Raw genomic sequence first — 22,860 nt, 5'->3', positions numbered from 1 at the left:
AGATAGTTTTCAAAATAGACATATTATCCTTGAGAGGAATAATGGTGTGATTATCTTCATCTATTATGGAACCCTATATTTTTTGTTGTCATTGCAAGGGATGGTGTCAAACTAGGAACCTTCATGAGTCCTTTATTTTCAGATTAGTTTGTTAGCTAGAAATTGCAAAATTATGGGCTTGACTAACAAGTCACCAATTTAATTGCATGCATCGAAAATGAAGACAATGAGATGAATATGGGAGATTTCTTCCATGTGAGTCTATGAATCTGAATGAAGAAATTGAAGAAGAAGCTGAGTTGCCTTTTGAGGATGCAAGCCCTATTTTTCCTACAGAATCATCCTCTAGAGTATAACCTTTAGATACAAATGGTCTTCAACCTTTTTCTGAAATTTTGGCCAGTTTCCTTGATAGTACTATTCCAAATCTACCAGTTATTAACAATCCAACACCCAATTTTCCTTTTTAGTAGTAACCCCATAATCAAATACCTCAATTAATGGCATAACCTACTTTTCCATTTCCTCTTCCAAGCCTCATAACCAATGCTAATCTCAAAAATACACCCACAACTACTCTTCCAAAGTTCTATGGACTTGCAATTGAAGACCCTAATACTTTCTTATTTGAGTTTCATAGCTTTGACTATAACACTAATGCCCATAAGCTCAAATGTTTCCAACAACATTGACAGAATTAGCCTTACGATGGTTCATGGGCTTATGAGCCAATGTAGTATGCACCTGGGATGAAATGCAAACTCAGTTTCTAGATAAATACAAAGAGTATTTCAAGGAAAATGATTCAAGAGGAGATGATATCTTTAGAGTATCAAAAAAGGAGGATGAAACATTGGAAGACTATGTTTCACACTTTTTGTATACACTACAAAAGAACCCTTAACATGTACTGGCAAATGATTCATAAAAGCTAGTCTTCTTGAGAGGGGTGAATGATAATTGTCTAGAAGCACTAGACTTGATGGCTGGTGGTGATGTATATCAATCTTCTTGGGATGAACTTAAGAAAATTTGTCTTAACTACTCAAGGTCAACTATGAAGAAAGGAAGAGGACACTGGACTACAACCACTAAAGGAATCAGTCAGGGTATTTCAAAGCTTGAGATATCTAATCTGCTCTCATATTTTGCAAAAGACATCATAAATGATGTCGCTACACATCTTGATATAATGACTACAAAGAAAAAGCATGCAGAAGTTGAGGTGCAACTAGCTAAGTACTGTTCACACTACCGGAAGTAGAAGAAAGATTGCCAATGCAAATTGGTAGCTAGCATGGAGAACCAACATCTTCCAACTGGAGAACCAATATCTTCCAACTAAGTACATCAAGATAGATGGAGAGGATGAGCAAGTATCCTTTGTTGCTCAACACTAGCCATGGGCCCAACGTCAAGGTATGCCTCAGGACCCTTTACAAAATTCAAATCTATATGGTAAACAATGGAAAAACCATAGTACCCAAGGTCCTCCACAATATAGTCAACCTAATTAGAATAATGCTTGACAAAATAATCCACAATAGTCTTAATGGCCTCAGAATTCCCAACCTTCCTGGCCAAACTAACAAAACAATCAATGGTCCAACCAGAAAAATAATTAATGGCAGAATTAGCAGAACCAATGGCAACCACCCCAAGGGAATTGGCAGTCTACAAACCAATGGAGAGGACCTCAATAATGGACTAACCAAAATATTGGTAATCCATAATTACCACCTTCAGTCCAACAACCTGCACTAATGCCACCACTTGCAAGTTTTGGACCTCAAAAGTAGACTTAGTTGCCTACACAACCTTAGCCAAATCTAAATAATCAACAACCACTACAATCCATGTATTCTGCTGATGCTTAGCAATACCCTGCTTATGCCCTAAATGTTGCAGATATATATTTGAGATCTGGTACAATCCTACTAGTGCCTAAACCACCTCTCATTACTGAAATACTAGATACTCCTATAGCATCAAAACCTACAACTTCTCAACCACAAATGGTTGACCCAACCAATATAACTAGCTCAACTCAAACCCAAATAGTAGTTGAACCTCCTTTTCCACAAAAGCTCATACAAAGTAAACTTGCACAAATAGAGGAACAATCCTTTGACATCATTGATCAGTTAAAAAATATGCATGTCTACATACCCCTATTCCAAGCCATTAAAGATGTTCCTATTTATGGAAAAACCATCAGAGAAGCCTATTTGAAAAAGCTTGGGAGGAAGAAAAAGGACCCAACCATAGTCCATGTTGTAGGAAAATTAGCTGACATTATGTTAAGAAAATTGATTATTCCTAAATATTCTGATCTAGGAAGTCTAGTTATGAATATGATTATAAATGGCCAGTCTGTTAAAAATGCTTTAATTGATCTTGGTGCTACTATAAATATCATGACTAAGGATACTATGAAAAAGTTGAATATAGAAGGATTATGGGCTACCCCAACAATTCTACAGCTTGCAGATAGTTCTACTATCACTCCTGATGGGATGATAGAAGACATAGTATTAACCCTAGACTCTTTAGAGTGCCCTGCAAATTTCATGATTATGTCCCCAAAAGTCAATTATTTGGTTACCCTGTCATCTTAGGATGACCATGGTTAGCTACAACTGATGCAAATATAAGTTGTATGTTAGGGAGTATGACCATATCAGATGGACAAGCAACAAAGAAATTTGATTTATATCCTCCTGTACAACAACAACTAGATTTAAGTACATATGTATGGCTAGATTTAGGGGATGGAGAAGAAGAGTTAAAATCTATAGCACAACTTATGATGTTAATTAGACAGTCTTTTCTGAAGCTGTAGGAAGAGGATTCAATAATTTAGAGTATTCTTAATAATACTTGTGTGGTAGAAAAAGATGTATCTGACAGTTCTGTGTTAGAATTAACTACATATGAGGAATGTAATGAGATTTGTTTTCTACCTACGGAGCCAAAAATTATCCATCCACTCTTACCATGTGAACTAGATACAAATACAATCTCTAAAGCTACTATGGTTGATCTCACAACTACTGTTGAGTTGTCAAAAGGTCATAATCTCCATGTCAATCCAAAATTGTCTTCCACACAGATGAAATAGTTAACAAAGCTTCTTCAAAACCATGAAAAGGATTTTGCATGGGACTATGGGGATATGAAAGGGTTAAGTCCTACATTATGCAATCATAAAATATACATCAATGAAGGGTTCCTTCCACTCCGTCAACCATAGAGAAGGATTAATCCAACCCTTAGAGAAATAGTTAAAAGTGAACTGTAAAAGTTTCTTAATGCTGGTTTTATATACTTTGTATTTGATAGTAGATGAGTCTCACCTTTGGCCATAGTGCCTAAAAAGGGAGGGAAATGAAAAATTTGTGTATATTATAGAGAATTGAATAAGGCAACCAAAAAGGATCACTTTCCTTTACCCTTTATTGATCAAGTTCTAGACACTCTGGCTGGTAAGAAATATTTTTCTTTCCTAGATGGGTACAATGGTTATAATTAGATAAGTATAGCTCCTGAAGATCAAGATAAAACCACATTTACATACCCATGGGGTACTTTTGCATATTTTGTCTTGCCATTTGGCTTGTGTAATGCCCCTGCAACCTTTCAAAGAGTTGTCATCAACATTTTTGCTGATATATTGCATGATTGCATGGAAATATACATGGATGATTTCAAAACATTTGGAGTCACCTTTAAAGAATCCTTGATGAATCTTGAAAAGGTTCTTGTCCAATGCAAAGAACATAATCTATCACTCAATAGTGAGAAATGTTTCATAGCCATGCAGGAAGGAGTGGTGCTTGGTCATTTCATATCAGCTGCAAGAATGCAAGTGGATCCAACTAAGATAGAGGTAATTCTAAGATTTCCCATACCTACAAAACCAAAGGATGTGAGATCTTTTTTAGGTCATGTTGGCTATTATAGGCATTTCATAAAATATTTCAATAAAATAGCTGGGCTTTGTTTACACCGTTGACTAAGGAAGTTGAATTCATTTGGACACCTGAATGTAATGCAACCTTCCTACAGCTTAAGAAACTCCTCACTATGGTACCAGTTTTAAAGAGACCTAATTGGTCAATTCTATTTCATATCCATATTGATGCATCAAACTATGCTGTAGGTGCTATACTAGGACAAAAGCCTGCTAATCTTGAAAAATCCATCTAATGTATTAATAAAAGCCTTCATGGACCTAAACTGAATTATGTAGTAATTGAAAAAGAACTTTTAGTTGTAGTTTATGCATTGAACAAATTCAAACATTATATAACTAGATATCCTATTTTTGTTCATACTGATCACTCAACTATACAATACTTAATGAACAAACCTACTATAATTAGAAGATTGGTAAGATTGCTCTTATTGTTACATGAGTTTGATATTACCATTATTAATAAGTCTGGAAAATCCAACATAGTTGCTAATTATTTGTCTAGATTGCACATTACTGATGAAGATCCAACTCCAATTGAAGATACCTTTCCAGATGAGCACTTGTTCCACATAGAAACTCATACACCATGGTATGCAAACATAGCAAATTATCTTGCTACAAATAGAATGCCCCCACACTTCTCTCATAGAGATAGGAAACTTCTCTCATAGAGATAGGAGGAAGCTAGTAGAGAAAAGTGTTGGTCTCAGATTGGTTTTGACAATTGAGTGTCAACACACTAAGAAAATTATAAGGTTGATACTAAGTATAATATAGATGCCAAGCTATAGTATGTGCCAAGCTAAAAATTCAATAGGTGTCAAGTCATTCAAGTGCTAAGCAAGATTCAAGTGTCGAGTGACAAGTGATGCCGAGTCACTATAGGTACCGAGAAAAGTATAGATGCTGAGTGAGACATAGTTACTATAGGAGCCAAGCAAGATAGAAATCTTATATGTACTAACCATTAGCAATCAATAAGTGCCGAGTAGCATAGAATCAACATATGAGTTTGTGCCTTCACAAACTCAGACGCAAACCATTTTTGAGCTGACTCAAGATGAATCTCGAAGGATCTAACAGCTAAGATCAAATCTATTACATTTCCTATGTAATCAACATGCAAAAAATTAGAAAAATGGAGAGAACATGCAACCAATAAGGAAATATGGAAAGAATTGAGTAGGAAAGATGGATGAATCTCGATCGTAGATTCATACCTAACCCTAAGTCTTGAAGCCTTTATAAGGAGGTCGAAACCCCATAATTTGTAGAGGGGAAGTATGTAAGAGATCACGTGGGAATGCATGAGAGAATGCTAGCAAGGTTTTAAAGGAAGCAATAGGGGAGTAAGGACTTAGAGGAATAACAACATTACAGAATCAAGTTGCTTTAGAATAAAGTATCAACACTATGAACAGAGTTATATAAGATCAAGAAGGATCAGATCAGATTGAGTAGAAGAATGATTTAGAATTAGCAATTGAAGATTGTAAGTTATTAGGTCAAGACATTCTACTATACTTTCTAACCATTGAATTAGGAGAATGAAAATCCTTTGATGATAGGTTGATTTAGTAGACATATTGTAAATCCTTAATAGGGTTGTAAATCTTTTAACTGGGTAACATTCCAAGTGAATGTTTGTAAATCCTCTAATCATGTCACTTTTAACAGGGTGTAAAACCTTTAACAAGACATGCCTTTCATAGGGTAGACCATTGATGGTGGTCAAACTTTGTAACCTTAACTAGTTATATATTGCTACAGTGATAATTTGTGGGTGTCATCCCCACCCCAATTTTACCTTATGATTTTGGAGGGTTTCTGGGTGATCAAAATCTTGTGTTATCTATTTTCATGCATGTTTTTACTTTCATGTTAATTAGATATGTTAGATGCATGTGATTGATCTTAGTTTAAAGTTTTAGAGGTTAAAGTTTGTTACTTCTGATTCACCCCCCTTTCAGAAGTAAATCTTTCCACTTGTAAATTTCAATAATCGGTATCAGAGCTAAGTTCTCACAAGGAGAAGCCTTATAGCTTGGAGAAAAAATTTGGAAATGGAATTTTACAAACTTAGGAAGATCATAGAGAACTAAGAAATTGAGATACACCTCATTCTACATTCTTTGGAAGAAGCCAGGGAAGAATTGAGGAAATCCTTAAACAGAAGAAGAGAGATTTCCATAGCTAAGAATGATACATAGTACAAGGAGATTAACACCTCAAAAGTGTTTACAAATGGAGATTCCAAAGAGTTTGATGCAGTAATAGTAGACCTAATGGAGAATAATAGAGCTCAAGCAAAAGAGATCAAAACTCTCAAGCTTGAACAAGAATCTCAAGCCATGATGCTTTGTGAAGTGACTGAACAAAAGAAAAGAGTCATTGAAGATAAGGCTATGATAGGATAAGACAAGAGAAACCTTGTCAATATATTTGAGGAGAAGTCAATTGAACTTGCAAGAATTTCCAACATGTAGCTAGACACCCTAAGCCAGATGATGAATGCACATCATGAGCTGAATGTCAAGGACATTGAGATCTCCACATTGAAGATGCAAAATGAACAACTATAAAATGACCTAAAAAGAGAAAAGGAGATTGCAAAGAGCTTCAAAAAACCCAATGAAGCCATCAAGTACTTTGAATAGCTACTAAAATCACTAAGAGCTAGCAATGATACTTTAGGACTAGGATACACCAGCACTAAATAAGGAGAGTCATTCAAGACTATAGAAGAAGAAGTGACAAAGGTAAGAACACTAAACCCACTTGTCACTTTTGTGGTAAAAAAAGACATACCTCTAATGTGTGTAAGAATAAGAATGCCTGTCAACATGACAAACCTAAGAATATGGGTCACTGTGACAAGTGCAACAAGCAAGGACATCAAGCACATGACTACAAGGCTAGGACTATCAGGACACTAAAATTTGAAGGTCACTATTACAATTGCAAGAAGTATGGACATAGAGCTTTTGAGTGTAGATCAAAGCCTATTTGAAATTAGCAAGGTCAAAAAATCATGGACATCACTACAATTGGGACTACAACACTAGGAATAACTATCATTACTGTCAAGAATATGGGTACATCCCTTAAAATTGCATAGAACACACTTTAGTGAAACTACAACATATGGTTGATCCAAACTACATGCTTTAGTTGTTCAAAGACTAGTCATATTAGCAAGAACAACCCAACAATGTCAAAGGCACCCAACTCAGAGTTCAACAAAGGAAAAGAGAAGGTAGATGTTGAACACATGAAAGGAAAGATGAATAAAACATGGAAGAAGATGGAGACAACACATCTAATGAAGGGATCACTTCACCCAAAAGGTCAAGTGGTCACACTTCATCCAACTAAGCAAAAGAAGGTATGTGGGATAGATATTTAATGTTTTATCATACATCAGTTCCAAGACAAGTAAGTGCTGAAAAGGAGAGATCAACATGAATAGAGATGCAAAGTTAAAAATTTCAAGTGTTGTCGAGTTGCCTTCAAGTGCAGAGTAAATATCTAGTACATGCTGAAGTTATTTGTCAAAGTCAGTAGAAGCCGAGTTAGTAGTGGATGCTGAGTGAAGGGAAACTCTAGTATATGCCGAGTGGTGGAAAAGCAATGGAAGCCGAGTAAAGAAAAATTTCTTAAAGAGTTGAGCGGACAGTTGTAAATGCACTAAGCATTAAATGCTATGAAATAAGGGTATATGATCACATTTTGAATCATTTTTCATCATTGTGAACAAAAGAGAAAAGATGAGAAGCGAGGTAAATAATTTCCAAGTAGTGTTCCAAGCATTTGAGCATATTTCAACAAAGATTTAACATAGTTTCATCAATTTCAAGGTATTTATACTAGTGCCGAGCCACACAGTTTTAAAATTTCTTTGTGTTGGAACCCTAGATTTCAAAAATGGCCTCCAGTTCTAGGAAACCTTAGGATAAAGAGCAATTTGAAGTTCAACTAGTGTCAAATGAAGTTAAGCAACTTTATTTTCAACCTATCCCTGAAGTTGCCTATAAAAATGACCCAGCCAGAGCCCTATCCATAATTCCTCCTAAGGTAGTAATGGTGCAAGATTTTAGGAGATTCTATAACTAAAAAATAGGTGCTATTGGAGACATGGGAATTAGGGAGGCATATGATAGATTGTGTGAAAATGAAGTCTTGAAGGAAGAGTTCCAAATTGTTGAGAAGAAGGGCTTAACTCGTGCCCTAGAGTTCCCTACTATTTTTAAGACCAAATGGATCAGAATTGTGTTGAGTAGGAGTCATGATAGCAATTTTTGGTTAGAAGATTACCCAATTAAGATATCAAAAAGGATTGTTCACAAGGTAACAGGGTATCCAACCCTAGATTGACCTAAGACCCTAAGGAGTGACTCCAAGGAAGCTATTGAGAAGAATACTAGAGCCAAGTGGAACAAGAGAGGCATGACCATAGATACCATTAAGGATCCTCTTGTTGATTTTTCTATCAGAGTCATTTCCCACAAGTTTTACCAATCTAGTAGACTCAATAGTGTACCATGTATTGCAATAGATGTTGGCTACAAAATTGTTAAAAAGGATCATACTTATGATCTAGCAAAACTATAGCTACAACAAATCAATGAAAATTTGGGAGCTATAAGGAGAAAAAAGGGAGCCCAATGTAAATTTGGAGCAATTTTGATATGTATATTTTTCTATGTACAAAATGAATTCCCATCTTTTGGAAAGATTAGATGGAAAACAAATAGGTCCATAGTAGCCCAGGTAAATGAATACATCAAACAAATGGGGGAAAATTTTGAGACACTCATGATTAGCTATTTTGAAGATTTCAAGAATTAAATGAAGCAAAGACTTAGGATTCCGGTCTCACTTGTGGAGAAGCACACATTTGTTTTCTTGTTGACATTGATTACACCTACATTTAGGCAGCCATACCAAGGGTAAGATGGCTTAGACCACTTGGGTATGAGATAAATATTGATGAGGCATCTACAAAAATAATGATATTGTTAGTGGAGGAAGTAGATAAGAGTGCCCCACATTTTAGTGCATATGATGTGGTGAGATCCAAAGTAGATATGGAGCTAAAGATTACTTCTACACTAAAGAAAAAGGATAAACTAGTGAAGAAGCTCAAAGAAAAATTTGGAGAAGGCACAATCGAGGCAGAGGAAGAAGAAGGTGAAGAAGAAGAAGGAGAAGAATAGGGGCAAGGACCACTAGCACTAGTCCAAGGCATGGGTGAAGATGTTGAAGAAGAAGAAGGTGTTGAGTAAGAAGAGGAAACACCTAAGGCAAAACCCAAAAAGAGGAAAGCACAAAAGCAGCCTACTACATAGCCTAAAGGTAAGAAGGAAACAACCAAGCCAAGCCCAACAAAACCCACCACAAGGGTAGAAACAAGGGCTACAACTAAGGTGGCCAAAGAACAAGAGAAGAAGAAAGCTACAGAGTAGGGAGGGCCCGTAGAGAAAAAGAGGAGAAAATATGTGGCACCTCCAAAATTAAATGAGGAGAGGATAGATTCTAATGACAATGAAAAATTTAGAGTGGTAAGTCACACCAACAAATCTGACTTAGAAAATATTTGTGACAATAGTAGAGACAATGCAAACTTGTCAGGACTTAAAGGCATTAAATTTAATAAGCTAACAAGAGAAGAGCAAAACATAGTGGAAAAATCAGTTCACTATGATGGCCAAGTTCAAGAATACTCCACTTGAACTTGATAATACTATGCCTAAGGAGCTGTATTCAATTGTTGAACCTAAATGGCATTATTGTCGAAATATGGAGATGGAAATAATAGAGTCAATATTGGCTCATGTGATGCTTGACCTCACAAAAGGTCAAATAAGCAAGGCAAGTTAAAAACATGGGAGCAAATTTGCACTCAAATATAGAGCATTCAACATTCTACAAAATAAAATTGAAGATGTTGTGAAGAAGTCCACTCTCATGTGGAAAGTGATTTATGGCCTTCAAAAAGTGAAGGAAGGACAAGAAGATACCTTTGAGGGAAGGAATAATGATGAGGAAGAAGAGGAAAATGAAAAGGAGGAAGAAGGAGAGAAAGAAAAGGAAGAAGTTACAGTGGAGAAGGAAACACAGAAGGGTGATATGGCAACAACTGAGGAGCAACAATAGGAATAGAGTATGCAAGACACACAACTACCACCACCTAGTCCTCCACATGCAACATCCACACCTATAGAGACAATAATTGTGAAAGATGTTCCTGACACCTCTGGTCAGAACATCAACCCACTAACTATAGAGGATCTTAGAAATATCCTTCACTAGACCACATTACAAGCACTATTGTGTGCCAATCTAGTCTTGGTGAGTGTAGAAGAACTTTAGAAGGTAGTAGCTAAGATAACCAAGGAGAAGGTAAATAAATCATTGATCTTGTGGATTCACCTTCTCCTTATTATAATCATTGATCAAGGTAGAACTAAAGAAGACAAGGAAGAGGAGAAGACCCCTAGGGAGAAAGAACAAGAGACAATACAAAAATTAGTTAGTTTTCCTACTATAGGGACTCCCACTAGAACAAAACAACAAATGAGCACTGATGTAGTACCATTGCAAATATCAGCACCAAGATCGAGCTCCACTAAGGTAGCAAGGGTACTTTACTATGGAGACCCTACACTTGATGAGGAGATAGTCATACCAAGCTATGACTATAAAAAAATGAACATAGAGAAAATCAATAAAGTGCAAGAGGCACTGGAGAAGAAGAAGAGGCAAGAGATACTCAGGAATGAGTATAGGCAAAGGCAAGCACTGATTGAAATCAAAGATATCTTTCTTGATGCATTCAAATTGCAAGTACCTGATGAGACAAAGCCCATCATGGAGCAACTATCCAACATAGTGGACTAGGTACAGAATGAAGACCTAGACACCAATGCTAAATTGCTTGAATGGTTTGAGAAGAAATTCCAAATGAAGGTAAATGAGAAAATATCTAGTGAAATAACACTTTATCAAGTAGAACTGGCTAAAAAGGTTGAAAAGGTGAAAGCAATCCTTGATAATATATTCTCATTATACTCCAAATTGTGTGATTATTCATACTTCACACAAGAAAAAAGCCAGAGGATATTGAGCTTGGAGAGGAACCTCAAAGGATCTAGCACGTAGCTACCAAAGGATCCAAATCAAAGTGAGAAGCATTTTTCCACAATGCTTCACAACTAAAAGAAATTAGCTATACTCACAACATATGAGGCTAACACCAAGGCCAAGTTGATACAAATACAGTTTTCCATAACCCCTCAAATGGAAGTTTTGCACAAAGAGATGGCCCATGCATAAAATGTCTTGAAGAAAGATCCCAATATTTCTACATTGGAAGGCCTGGTACACCTTGTAGTAGAGATAACCATCCAACTTAAAGCATTGGAAATCGCATTAGACAATTGGGATGCTACTCTGAAGATCATTATGGAGGTAAATAAATCTTTTTTGGCTAAATATTCAATTGATTCATAGAACCCTTTAACATAAGTGTCAAAAATGGGGTGATTTAATAAATTGGGGGTAATAAATACCTAAAGGGGGAGATAATAGAATTTTGAATTTTGAGGAGAGATAAGGAGATAAAGCCAAAAGGACACAAAAACTACAAGGGAAGAAGGGTGAAAGGGGGAGTAACAAAGAGTAAAAATAGAGTAGACAAAAATAGATCAGACAAGGAAAGGAATGACAAGGCAAAGATAAAGAGTATTAGATTAATCAGCATGAGACAAATTCAACATAAGGAATTTTGGATATAGAAATGGCACATCAGCTCAGGGGGAGTTACAAGTTTTTGAGGTATATAGTCTTCTACAAAATTTTGAATAGGTTTTTGATGTTTTGTACATATGCCAAACAAGATGTGTATTATACTCATAGAGATCGGATTTATAATGTTTAGTTAAGTGTTTTTTACACTCATGTCAAAGGGGGAGATTGTTAGTCTCAGACTGGTTTTGAAAATTGAGTGTCAACACACTTAAGAAAATTCTAAGGTTGATGCTAAGTACAATACAGATGCCAAGCTACAGTATGTGCTAAGCTAGAAATTCAATAGGTGCCAAGTCATTCAAGTGTTAAGCAAGTTTCAAGTGTTGAGTGACAAGTGATGCCGAGTCACTATAGATGCTGAGAAAAGTATAGATGCTGAGCGAGATAGAGTCACTATAGGTTCCAAGCAAAGTATAGATGTCGAGTGAGATAGAGTTACTATAGGAGCTAAGCAAGACAAAAATCCTATATGTACCAAGCATCAACAATCGGTAAGTGCCGAGTAATACATAATCAACTTATGAGTTTATGCCTTCAAAAACTTAGATGTAAACCATTTTTGAGCTGACTCAAGATGAATCTCGAAGGATCTAAAAGATAAGATTGAATCCTATTACATTTCCTATGTAATTAGCATGCAACCAATTAGAAAAATGGAGAGAACATGCAACCAATCAGTAAATATGGAAAGAATTGAGTGGGAAAGATGGATGAATCTTAATCATAGATTCATACCTAACCCTAAGTCTCAAAGCCTTTATAAGAAGGTCAAAACCCCATAATTCGTAGAGTGGAAGTATGTAAGAGATCATGTGGGAATGCATGAGAGAATACTAGCAAGGTTTTGAAGGAATCAAAAGGGGTGTAAGGACTTAGAGGAAGAACAACATTGTAGAATCAAGTTGCTTTAGAATAGAGTATCAACACTACAAACATAGTTATATCAAATCAAGAAGGACCAAATCAGATTGAGTAGAATGAGGATCTCGAATCAACAATTGAAGATTGTAAGTTATTAGGTCAAGACATTCTACTATACTTTCTAACCATTGTATTAGGACAATGAAAATCTTATGATGATAAGTTGGTTTAGCAACCATATTGTAAATCCTTAATAGGGTTGTAAATCCTTTAATAAGGTAACATTCCAAGTGAATGTTTGTAAATCCTCTAACTAGGTCACTTTTAACAGGTGTAAAGCCTTTAATAGGGTAGGCCTTTCACAAGCCAGACCATTGATGGTGGTCAAACTTTGTAACCTTAACCAATTACACATTGCTGCAGTGATAATTTGTGGGTGTCATCCCCACCCTAGTTTTACCTTCTCATTTTGGAGGGTTTCTGGGTGATCAAAATCTTGTGTTATGTATTTTCATGCATGTCTTTACTTTCATGTTAATTAGATATGTTAGATGCATGCGATTGATCTCAATTACAAGTTTTAGAGGTTAAAGTTTGTTACTTCTAATTCATCCCCCCTCCCAGAAGTAAATCTTTCCACTTGTAAATTCCAACAAATTTTTTTCATTCTTCTTGAATAGATAACAATCTCTTTTATGTTGGAGCAGAGCAGGTCATGAGGAGATGTATCAAAGAGGATGAGATATACGATATACTACATACTTGTCATGACAAACCATGTGGAGGCCATTTTGCAGGAAAAATAACAGCATTGAAGGTACTTACAACTGGATATTATTGGCTAACCTTACATAAGGATGTAGTAACTTATACAACCAACTGTGACAAATGCCAAAGGATGGGCCAACCAACCAACATTGATGAGATTCCACTCAATCCATAGATTGTAGTAACACCTTTTGATAAGTGGGGTATGGACTTCATAGGTCCAATTGGCCAACCATCAAGTGGCAAATCCTACATCTTAGTATGCATAAATTATGTAACCAAATGGGTGGAAGTTGGAGCAATGAAAAATGCAAGAGATGAGAAAGTAGCTAAATTCCTATATGAAGAATTATTCACCCGCTATGGAGTTCCTAGAGAACTTGTCATAGATCAAGGAGCCTAGTTCACATCAAACTTGATCACTGAGGTTATGCAAGAATACTACATAAGGCACTGAAAATCCAATCCCTATCATCCTCAAGAAAATGGGAAAGCAAAGGTCACCAATAGAGAAATTGAAGCCACTTTGACTAAGACAATGCACATATACAAGAAGGATTGGACCAGTAGATTAACTGAAGCTGTTTGGGCATACCAGACCACATGGAAGACAACAACTAGATTCAAACCATTTGAACTTGTCTATGGAAAAGCAACAATGTTACCTATTGAATTTGAACATAAAACATTGCACATTGCTTTGGAATTGAACATTAGTCTTCTTGTAGCACAAGAAGAGAGACTTCTCCACTTGAACTCCCTAGATGAAATAAGAAAGACAACTTTGGAAAGAACAAAAATCATTCAACAATAGTGAAAGAAGTGGCATGATACACATATCTATAATAAACAATTCAAAGTAGGAGATTGGGCTCTCTTATGCAATTCTTACTTCAAAGAAAATCCAGGAAAGTTGCAGACTTGGTGGTTAGGGCCTTATGAAATTTAATATGTATTCAACAATGGAGCATTCTAATTGACACCCATTGATCCTATCCAGTTGAAGTTACTCGTAAATGGCCATAGGTTGCACCTTTATCATAAACCATAGACTAAAGATGAGTTTCTATAGTAGTTCCAACCAACTAGTTCACCAGTTGCTACAAACACAGTTCCTATAGCAGAGGGTGAAAACCTTCTTCCTACAACCATACCATGACAAACTTTCAAGGAGCCCTCATAATAAAACCTCATTTAATATGAGGTCCATTCTTTCATTCATTTTTCTATTTCTTCATATCAACTCATCTCATTTATCTATCTACCATCCACTCACACTCCATGTCACCCACAATTTCTATTTTTATCACTTTTAATAAATCATTTCGTCAGCACCTTTTTTGTGGTCACCCAACTTTTCCACCTCATTAATTTGCATGCAGATGTAAGCTCTCAAATTTTTAGGTAGAATAATTTTTACTTTTTATTTATATTTTAGCGCATAGGTTTCAATATTTATATAATACTACATTAAATGTATCATATATGTCTTAAGCAAGTTTTTCATTCCTATGCCAAAATTTTTAAAGTGTGGACACTTGTCAAATTTTAGTGGGAGGCTGAGAAAGTGTATTAATTTCTAAACATCATTTCCACACCACCCTAGTCATGTCCACGTTATAGGCTATACTTTGGTGGAAGTCTCATATTTTTCTTTAATTTTTAAAAAGTTCTTTTTGTATTTGTCATACCTTTTCACTGCAATTTTGGGAAAGATCTCTTGTGTTTGACATGATTGCAAGGATGAAGAGTTATTATGAGAATATTTTTAGTTAAAACTTGATGTCCTTAATAATTAATTGCATCATTATTTTACATGCTGAACACAAAGGAGTCTTGTTAAGAGAATTGGCAACGACATTCCTCAAAAAGAATAATTTGAAATTCTGAGAAGAGGGAGTTTGTAGAGGTGAAAAGGGGTAAAACTTATCAGAGTGTTGAGAATAAAGAAAATCAAAGCTAGACTTTTTGAAGATGAGAGGATAGTTATAGAGGTATAAGATGGTTGTCCATAATATTTTACTTGCAGACCTTGAAGCAGTCTGGCGATTTCATGCATGTGGATGGCTTGGCTACTTCTTACAATTAACTAAGCTCATTGAAGAAGTAGCCACAAAGTTTATGATGATATTTGATGAAGGGAAAGCCACAGTATGGGGATTAAGAGTGATTGCTACTGAGGAGTGGATAGAAGAAGTCATAGAACTAGCAAAAATTAGGGAGCACTATCCAAATGAACATGATGCCATGTCCTCATGAGTACAGTTCTTTCGACCTGGTGACCCTCAACTGGACATTTCAAAGCAAGGGTGTAAAAGAATTTTTCTTCCAACTCCATATCTAGAATTGGCAACCCACATTATTAGGTATTTGACCTATGAAGGCAAATTTTCAAACTCGCATGCTTATCATTTTAAGCTGCTCAGTTGTATAAGACATAACATTCAAGTTAATGTCCCCAATTTCCTTTATAATATGCTATGTATTAGTGTTGAAGAGACTCAAAAAGGAAATGAAAATTATATTTCTCATCATGGCCTCATTAAAATTTTAGTTGAAAGGTCTCTTAGGGATTTTTCCCATGTATCATGGGTAGAATTTGTTGAATTTAAAACCTTGCAGCCTCAAGCCAACCCTATTCCACAAAATTTAGGAAATGAGGAAGAAATCACAAAGCTTAGTTAGAATCCCGTTGAAATAGAAAAAGAACCCTCTCCTGATAAGTATGATGAGCCTATTTTAGAGGATTATATACCTAGCTCTTCTAGAAATAAAGGTAAGCATAAGGTTAGTAAAGAAAGACCTAATCTTGAAAAGGAAGCCCAAAACCCCTCTGTTAATGTAACAAAGAGAAAAAGGTCTATTCTTGCAGCAACCACTCCTATAGCATCTACTCTAGTCACACCTAAACCAAAGAGGACCCACAAAATGGTCGAAGATAAAGAGGTTCCTGCGCATAGAAGCCCTTGTACATGAGGTCAAGTATCCCTAGTTTCCACTAAAAACCCAAATGCCCAAATTTCAAAGTCTCATACAAAATTAGTAGTTGAAAATATTCCAGATGACTCTCCTGTGCAATTGGAACCCCAAAATGTGGAAACACATGAAAATAAGCCTGTCAATGAGATACTGCAAGAGAATCAGGAAATGTGTAAATCAAACCTCACTGTTGTTCTAGAAAAAGCCCCTAGTAATGATCAACCCACCATGCTCCCAATCCCTGTATATTCTAATGTTTCTCTTATACCTTATAAATCCTCTTGGTACACCCAACATTTCTAGAAAATTACCAAAGAACAAAAGACAAAATCTAAGACTCAAAAATTTCCTTCATCTACAATTCAATCGATATTGAATCATTTCATTTTTCAAAAGGCCTTGTGGAGGCATGAAAGAGACCAAATGCAGAAGGCAATATTTGACAAAGATGAGGAAATTGAATCATTGAAAGAGCAACTTGAGAAATAGAAACAATATATGAATAAATCTTTAAAGATAGCTAACTAGGTAATGACCTATAGACCACCACCAAGGGTGTATTCCATTTTTTTAAAGGAATAATTTCTGTTATTTCAATTGATGATGACAATGAGAGATATTTATTGAGAATTTAAAAATGCTCAAGATTTTTATAATGTGTACCAAACTTTGCCTTCATGGAAAAATAATTTGTTGTGTGAAATCTATTTGCATAATTTCATAATTCCACATGAGTTAGAGTGGAACTATTTTCTTTACATAGGGGATGTTCACCTCAGAGCTTTAATGTCCTAGATGCATAATGAGACAAATTATGATAGGCAGTTGGATACCTATAGAGAAATTGATAAATCTAAACCATTACCACTATGGACTCAATCTCATAAGCCTTATGGCCTTTTGAGAGATTGGTTTAGATTAACACATGGGAGACCAAAAATAGAAATTAGGGAGAAAGTGTTTGCAAAAAGGGAAAAGGTTTACAGAGAATACCAGACACTTCCAAATTTTACACAAAAAAGAGCAATTGTATAGAAATTGATGGAATTGACTACCAAAAGCTTTCAAAAATGCTGAACCACATAGCCTTACCAATTATGAGGCGATAGTTAATAGGGTGGCTAAATATATGCAACTAGGAAGACAAATCAGGAAAGAGCTATGGATGCCATTAACTTTTTAGCCTCCTACCCTTCTTTGGCCTTTGTATGAAAATAATGCTATTAGACTAGACCTATTAGTTGAAGAAAACTTGGGTGAACATTGGAGACACACGAGTGGATATTTCTACACTTTCAGAAGTGTGAAGTAGGGAAGACTATAGTGGGAGATTTCAAAGCAATGGCAAAGAAGTACAATGCTCAAGGACAAGCATTTGCATAGTGAGGGGCAGATGATTAGGCATAGTAATGTCTTAAATTTGATATAGTTTTTACAGTTTGAACTTACTCTTTGAACCTTGTGAAAAACATTTCCAAAATATTTGTTTTAAATGTCTTGTGAATTTATGCTGGATACAGCTATAACTTATTAAACTGATGGATAGTGGGTATGACATACTTTACTTAATATTATACATAGAATGCAATATTTCATGTAAATATTTTAAGCTATGTTCTAATATTTGAATATAAGTAGGAATGTTATTGTGCATATGTGTTCTGAATGTTTCTAACTTTCAGGAAATGGAAAAGTGGTGCAAAGAGTGGTGATTGTTGTACTAAAGGAAGAAGGTGATGAAGATCGATCAAGGCAAAGGAAGTGCATATTAGTTCCTTTGAATAAGCTACTCCTGTAGAGGAGTTCTTATTCTAGAAAAACTAGGAAGACTTGACTTGCTATATTTCCTAGAGGCTGTTATTTTGTTGCTTAATCAATGTTCTATGTCATGGTTGACATTCCACCTTCTTTTCTAGCAATGTTTGTTTATGGTTTTTTATGTCATGTTTTTAATAAGTCCCCAATCCTCTATATAATGGATTTGGGGGGATCATCTTGAAGGAGGAGAGAAAGTAGTGAAGAAATAGATAATACTAGTTTGAGATTCAAAAGTTACTCTTTTCTATTCTTCATAAGTTATTCAGTGATGTAATCAAAGAAGGATTTTAATGAGAGAGTGACTTTGGAATACCTATTGTGTTCTTAGTTAGTTGAAGCCAACCAAGGGGGACCACTTGGGAGGTGGAATAGATTTAGGTAGAGTAGATTCATTCCTTGAAATTTACTATTTTAAGATAGATTTACTGTATTTGTACTACAACATTGTCACTGTGAAAATTCTTGCAACACTTGTGGAAAATGATCACGGTGGATGTTTGAATTGTTAACTAGTTTAGAATTCATTTTCTAAAGTTTTTTAAAGTTATCTGTTGTTAGTCCAAGTGTGTTTACTATTATGTATCAATAGTATAAATTCCTTTCATGCATTTTACCTTCCTGTAGCATAGGTGTTAAGTCTCTTGAAGGAACTTAGTGCACATATCGTGATGACCCATTTCAAGTCCTACATCTATGGGTTGACAATTCAAGTGTATTTCATGATGGAATAGATAGTTTTCAAAATAGACATAGTATCCTTGAGAGGAATAATGGTGTGATTATCTTCATCTATTATGGAACCCTATACTTTGTGTGAATGGAAGAGATAATTAGGATAAGCTTGAGGTGATTGAGATATGGAAGGCCAAAATAAATCAAAGTAAAAAAATTCTCAAGGCCTAGAAGGATGATAAAGATTGTAATTAATGGTCTTGACCTCACCATCATGAGGAAATTTAGGATATTTGTGAATCAAAGAAGTTACAATTTGCATAGAGGTAAGCCAAGGAATACCAAGTTTGATTTAAAATTGTTTGGACTTAGGAATGTAAATGAAAGTAGTCTCCATAGTTTTACCAAGAAATTCCACAAGAAAAGATATGGAACCATGGGAAGGATAAAGGAAACCATTGAAAATTTGAATCAAGATATCCAATTTATCATAGAAATATTTTTGTAAGTGTTTACTAAAAAAATTCTCTTTAGTTATCACATTCACTGTGCAAGTGGAATCAATAGGAATACCATGGCAAGGAATACCAAAAACCTTAACAACAATGTAAAGATGATCATCAGGTTCCTTAATTGTTTTAATAAGATTAAAGGTGATGCAAGGTTGAGGTTGAGGTTAAGGATTAGATTAGAAATGAGGTTGAGTTTGAGTTTTAATTTGATCAACTTGATTAACAACATTATATCCTTCATTAACTTTCTCATCATATATAATATGCATAGAAGAAGAAGGTTACACAAAAGCATTGGCTAAATCATATTTTTAAGAATTAATGTATATTTGAAAATTGTAATTAGGAGGTATAATTTTTTTTCTTCCATGATTAATGTCAACATCAAAAGCTATAACATTTGAATAAATAAAATCTTGTATCATGCTTTTCAAAGAAAAACATTTTTCTTTATTATGACTAGTTTGACAATGGTATTGACAAAAATATTTAGGATCAAAAGATCATGGAAGAGGTTTGTTTGGATCAACTAGTTTAATATGAGGAATTTAAGCCATATTTATATCCATTGTGTTCAACATGACATTGTTCAAAGATTTAGAAAGTTGAGAAAAACTATGATAAGCTCTACGATTATTGGAAAAATGAGTGGTTCTTGTGTTAGGATTAGAGGGACAAAAATAACAATTACATGCAAATATAACCAATAAAAAATAATAATAAACCACACAAAAAAGAACACAAGGCACAAAGATTTTTAACGTGGTTCACTAAATCTCTAGGTTACATCCACCAAATAACGAGCCCAATATTCTTATTATCTAGTGATTACAACCTGATTATAATCTATAATATGTTGATCTCTATTAGTGTCCAAACACTTAGTCATTTACTAGGCAAGGATGGAAGGTCATCACAACAACCAAGTTGTCTAGTAAAGGCTGAGGACTTATTTATTTTGCATTACATTCGGGGCAAGTCAAAGATTGTTGAGTAACCCAGTTGAGACTGAGCATATATATAAGCCAAGCTATTACAGTTGAGACCAAGTAAATTAGAAGAAAACTTTTTCTAAGTTAAAAAAAAAGATCAAGCATGTAGATGTCGAGTGCTAACATGAATGTTAGTAATGACCAAGCATCAAAATATTCAAATGCCAAGAAAACCAGTTTTGTCATATGAGTTTGTAATTGCACAAACACCTATGTAAACCATTTTTGGCCAACTTATATATATATATATATATATATATATATATATATATATATATATATATATATATATATATAATGATTGTAGAGACAATTAAGATGGAGTTTATGCATCTTTACAGAAGGTAATGATCCTAAGAAAAGAAAATAAACCAATAAGAAAATCATAATGGAAATGACAAAAAGAGATGAATTATGCACCTCATTGATTATGATCCAAAACTTTTGAGGATTGTCTATTTAAAAAGGGTTCTAACCCAAGGATCAATGTGAGAAGAATGAAAGAGTAAAAAGGTGTGCATGTGTGTGAATGAAAGGGTGAATTTGTAGGTGGAGTGAACATAGATAGAATAGAGAAAGAAAGGCTAAGTTTGAAAAGAGATCAGATAGAGCAATCCAAGTAGTGAAGGACAGAACAAAGATATCAGATTAATAGATCAAATTGAGACATTGAACATATGAGATCAAAAATTAGCTTTTAGAGAAAACTGAGGGTCAGGTACTAAATCAATTTTAATAGGATTAAGTCAATGAAAATATCTAAACTGAGTGATCCTAACAGGTCTATGTAAATATCCTAATAAAGACCTTACTTGATTGTAAGTGTAAAATCCTTTAACATGTTAAGACCTAGCAATCTTAATAACTTTTAACATGACAAACCCCTACAAGATAGATCATATATTATAATAAAATATTGTAACCCTAATATGTTAACTTTATTATTGCAATAGTAAATATTTGTGGTTTTCATCCCCACCATAGTTTTACCTTCATATTGAAGTATTTTTGGGTAACCAAATCATTTGTGTTATGTGTTGAATCCTTTAATGGATGAGAGCTTTTCATTTACATTTCAACATTATTGTTTTGATGTTAGATCTAAGATATGAGATTAATTACGTGTGATATCAATAATTTATTTTGTAAGCAAAAATTTAAGATCTTGATTCACCCTGCTCTTAGTATCTTGTTTTCCTTTATATTCTTCCAACAATTGGTATCAAAGCTAGTTCTCTTGGAAGAAGTCTAACAAATCGAGAAGATCAGATCTTGGAGATGGAGGAATACCTAATAAGGAAATTCATTGTGAACTAGATGATTAAACTTCATATCATATTGCAAAAACTTGAAGGAGTGAGAGAAGAGTTAAGGAAATCCTTGACAAAAATGAAAGAATTGGTAATCAACAAAATGACACACAATACAAAGAAGTTGATACTAAAAGACTATTTGATAGTGGAAAGACTAGTGATAATAATGCAACAATAGTAGAATTACTAGAGAAGAACAAAATTCTAAATAAAGAAGTAAAAGAACTCAAGAGAGAACAAGAAACCCAATTAGGAAGATTATGTGAGGTGTTATAACAAAAGAAGAAAGTAGAAGAAGACAATATCATGGCTGAAGAAGATGAAAGACATATGACAACCATACTTGAAGAAATATCATTTGAAGTGAAAAAATCTCACAAACAATCAATTGGATATGATGAATAAGTTGATAATTGCTTCTTAGGAAGAAAACAAAAAGGACATGGAGATCAAAAGTTTAAGGTCACAAAATAAGCAATTGAGAAATGCGTTAAGGACTAAAAAGGAACTTTTGGAAAGAATGAACAAACCAAGTGAGGCTATCAAATACTTTGAAGAACTAATGACATTACCTAGATGAAAAAGAGATACTTTTGGACTAGGATACAATAAGTACTTTTCATCTACTGAAGAAGGAGAATCATCAAAGAGTGGAGAATAAAGAAATGAAAAATCCAAAGGCAAACCTACATGTCATCATTGTGGAAAACTTGGACACAAAAAAAACATCTGTAGAAGAGAGAATGTATGCATTTTAAACCTAAGTCTATTGATAATTACTTTAAGTGCAAGAAGGTAGGACACCAAACACATGAATGCAAATCAAAGAAAAGTAAGTCACTCACTACATCTAGATTTGATGGACATTGCTATAATTTTCAGAGATACGAACATAGAGATAATGAGTGTAGATCTAAGAAAAATCTAGCTAAACATTTGAAAAGCAAACACATGAGCCAAGAAAAGGTAATACTCATCATTGGGATTACCATACATGGTACAATTTTCATTATTGTGGAGAATATGGGTACATTCTAGAGAATTTCATTAAGATACATTTGAGAGGAAATTACAAGAAATGGTTGAATGGAGAACTAGTTTGTTTTAGTTGTCTCAAAGTTGGACATATTAGTAGAAACTGCAAAACCAGAGCAACA

Source organism: Cupressus sempervirens, chromosome 6 (assembly GCF_028749045.1).
Source record: "Cupressus sempervirens isolate cs-2001-9-10 chromosome 6, ASM2874904v1, whole genome shotgun sequence".
Classification (NCBI taxonomy): domain Eukaryota; kingdom Viridiplantae; phylum Streptophyta; class Pinopsida; order Cupressales; family Cupressaceae; genus Cupressus; species Cupressus sempervirens.
This window is presented reverse-complemented; position numbering follows the sequence as displayed.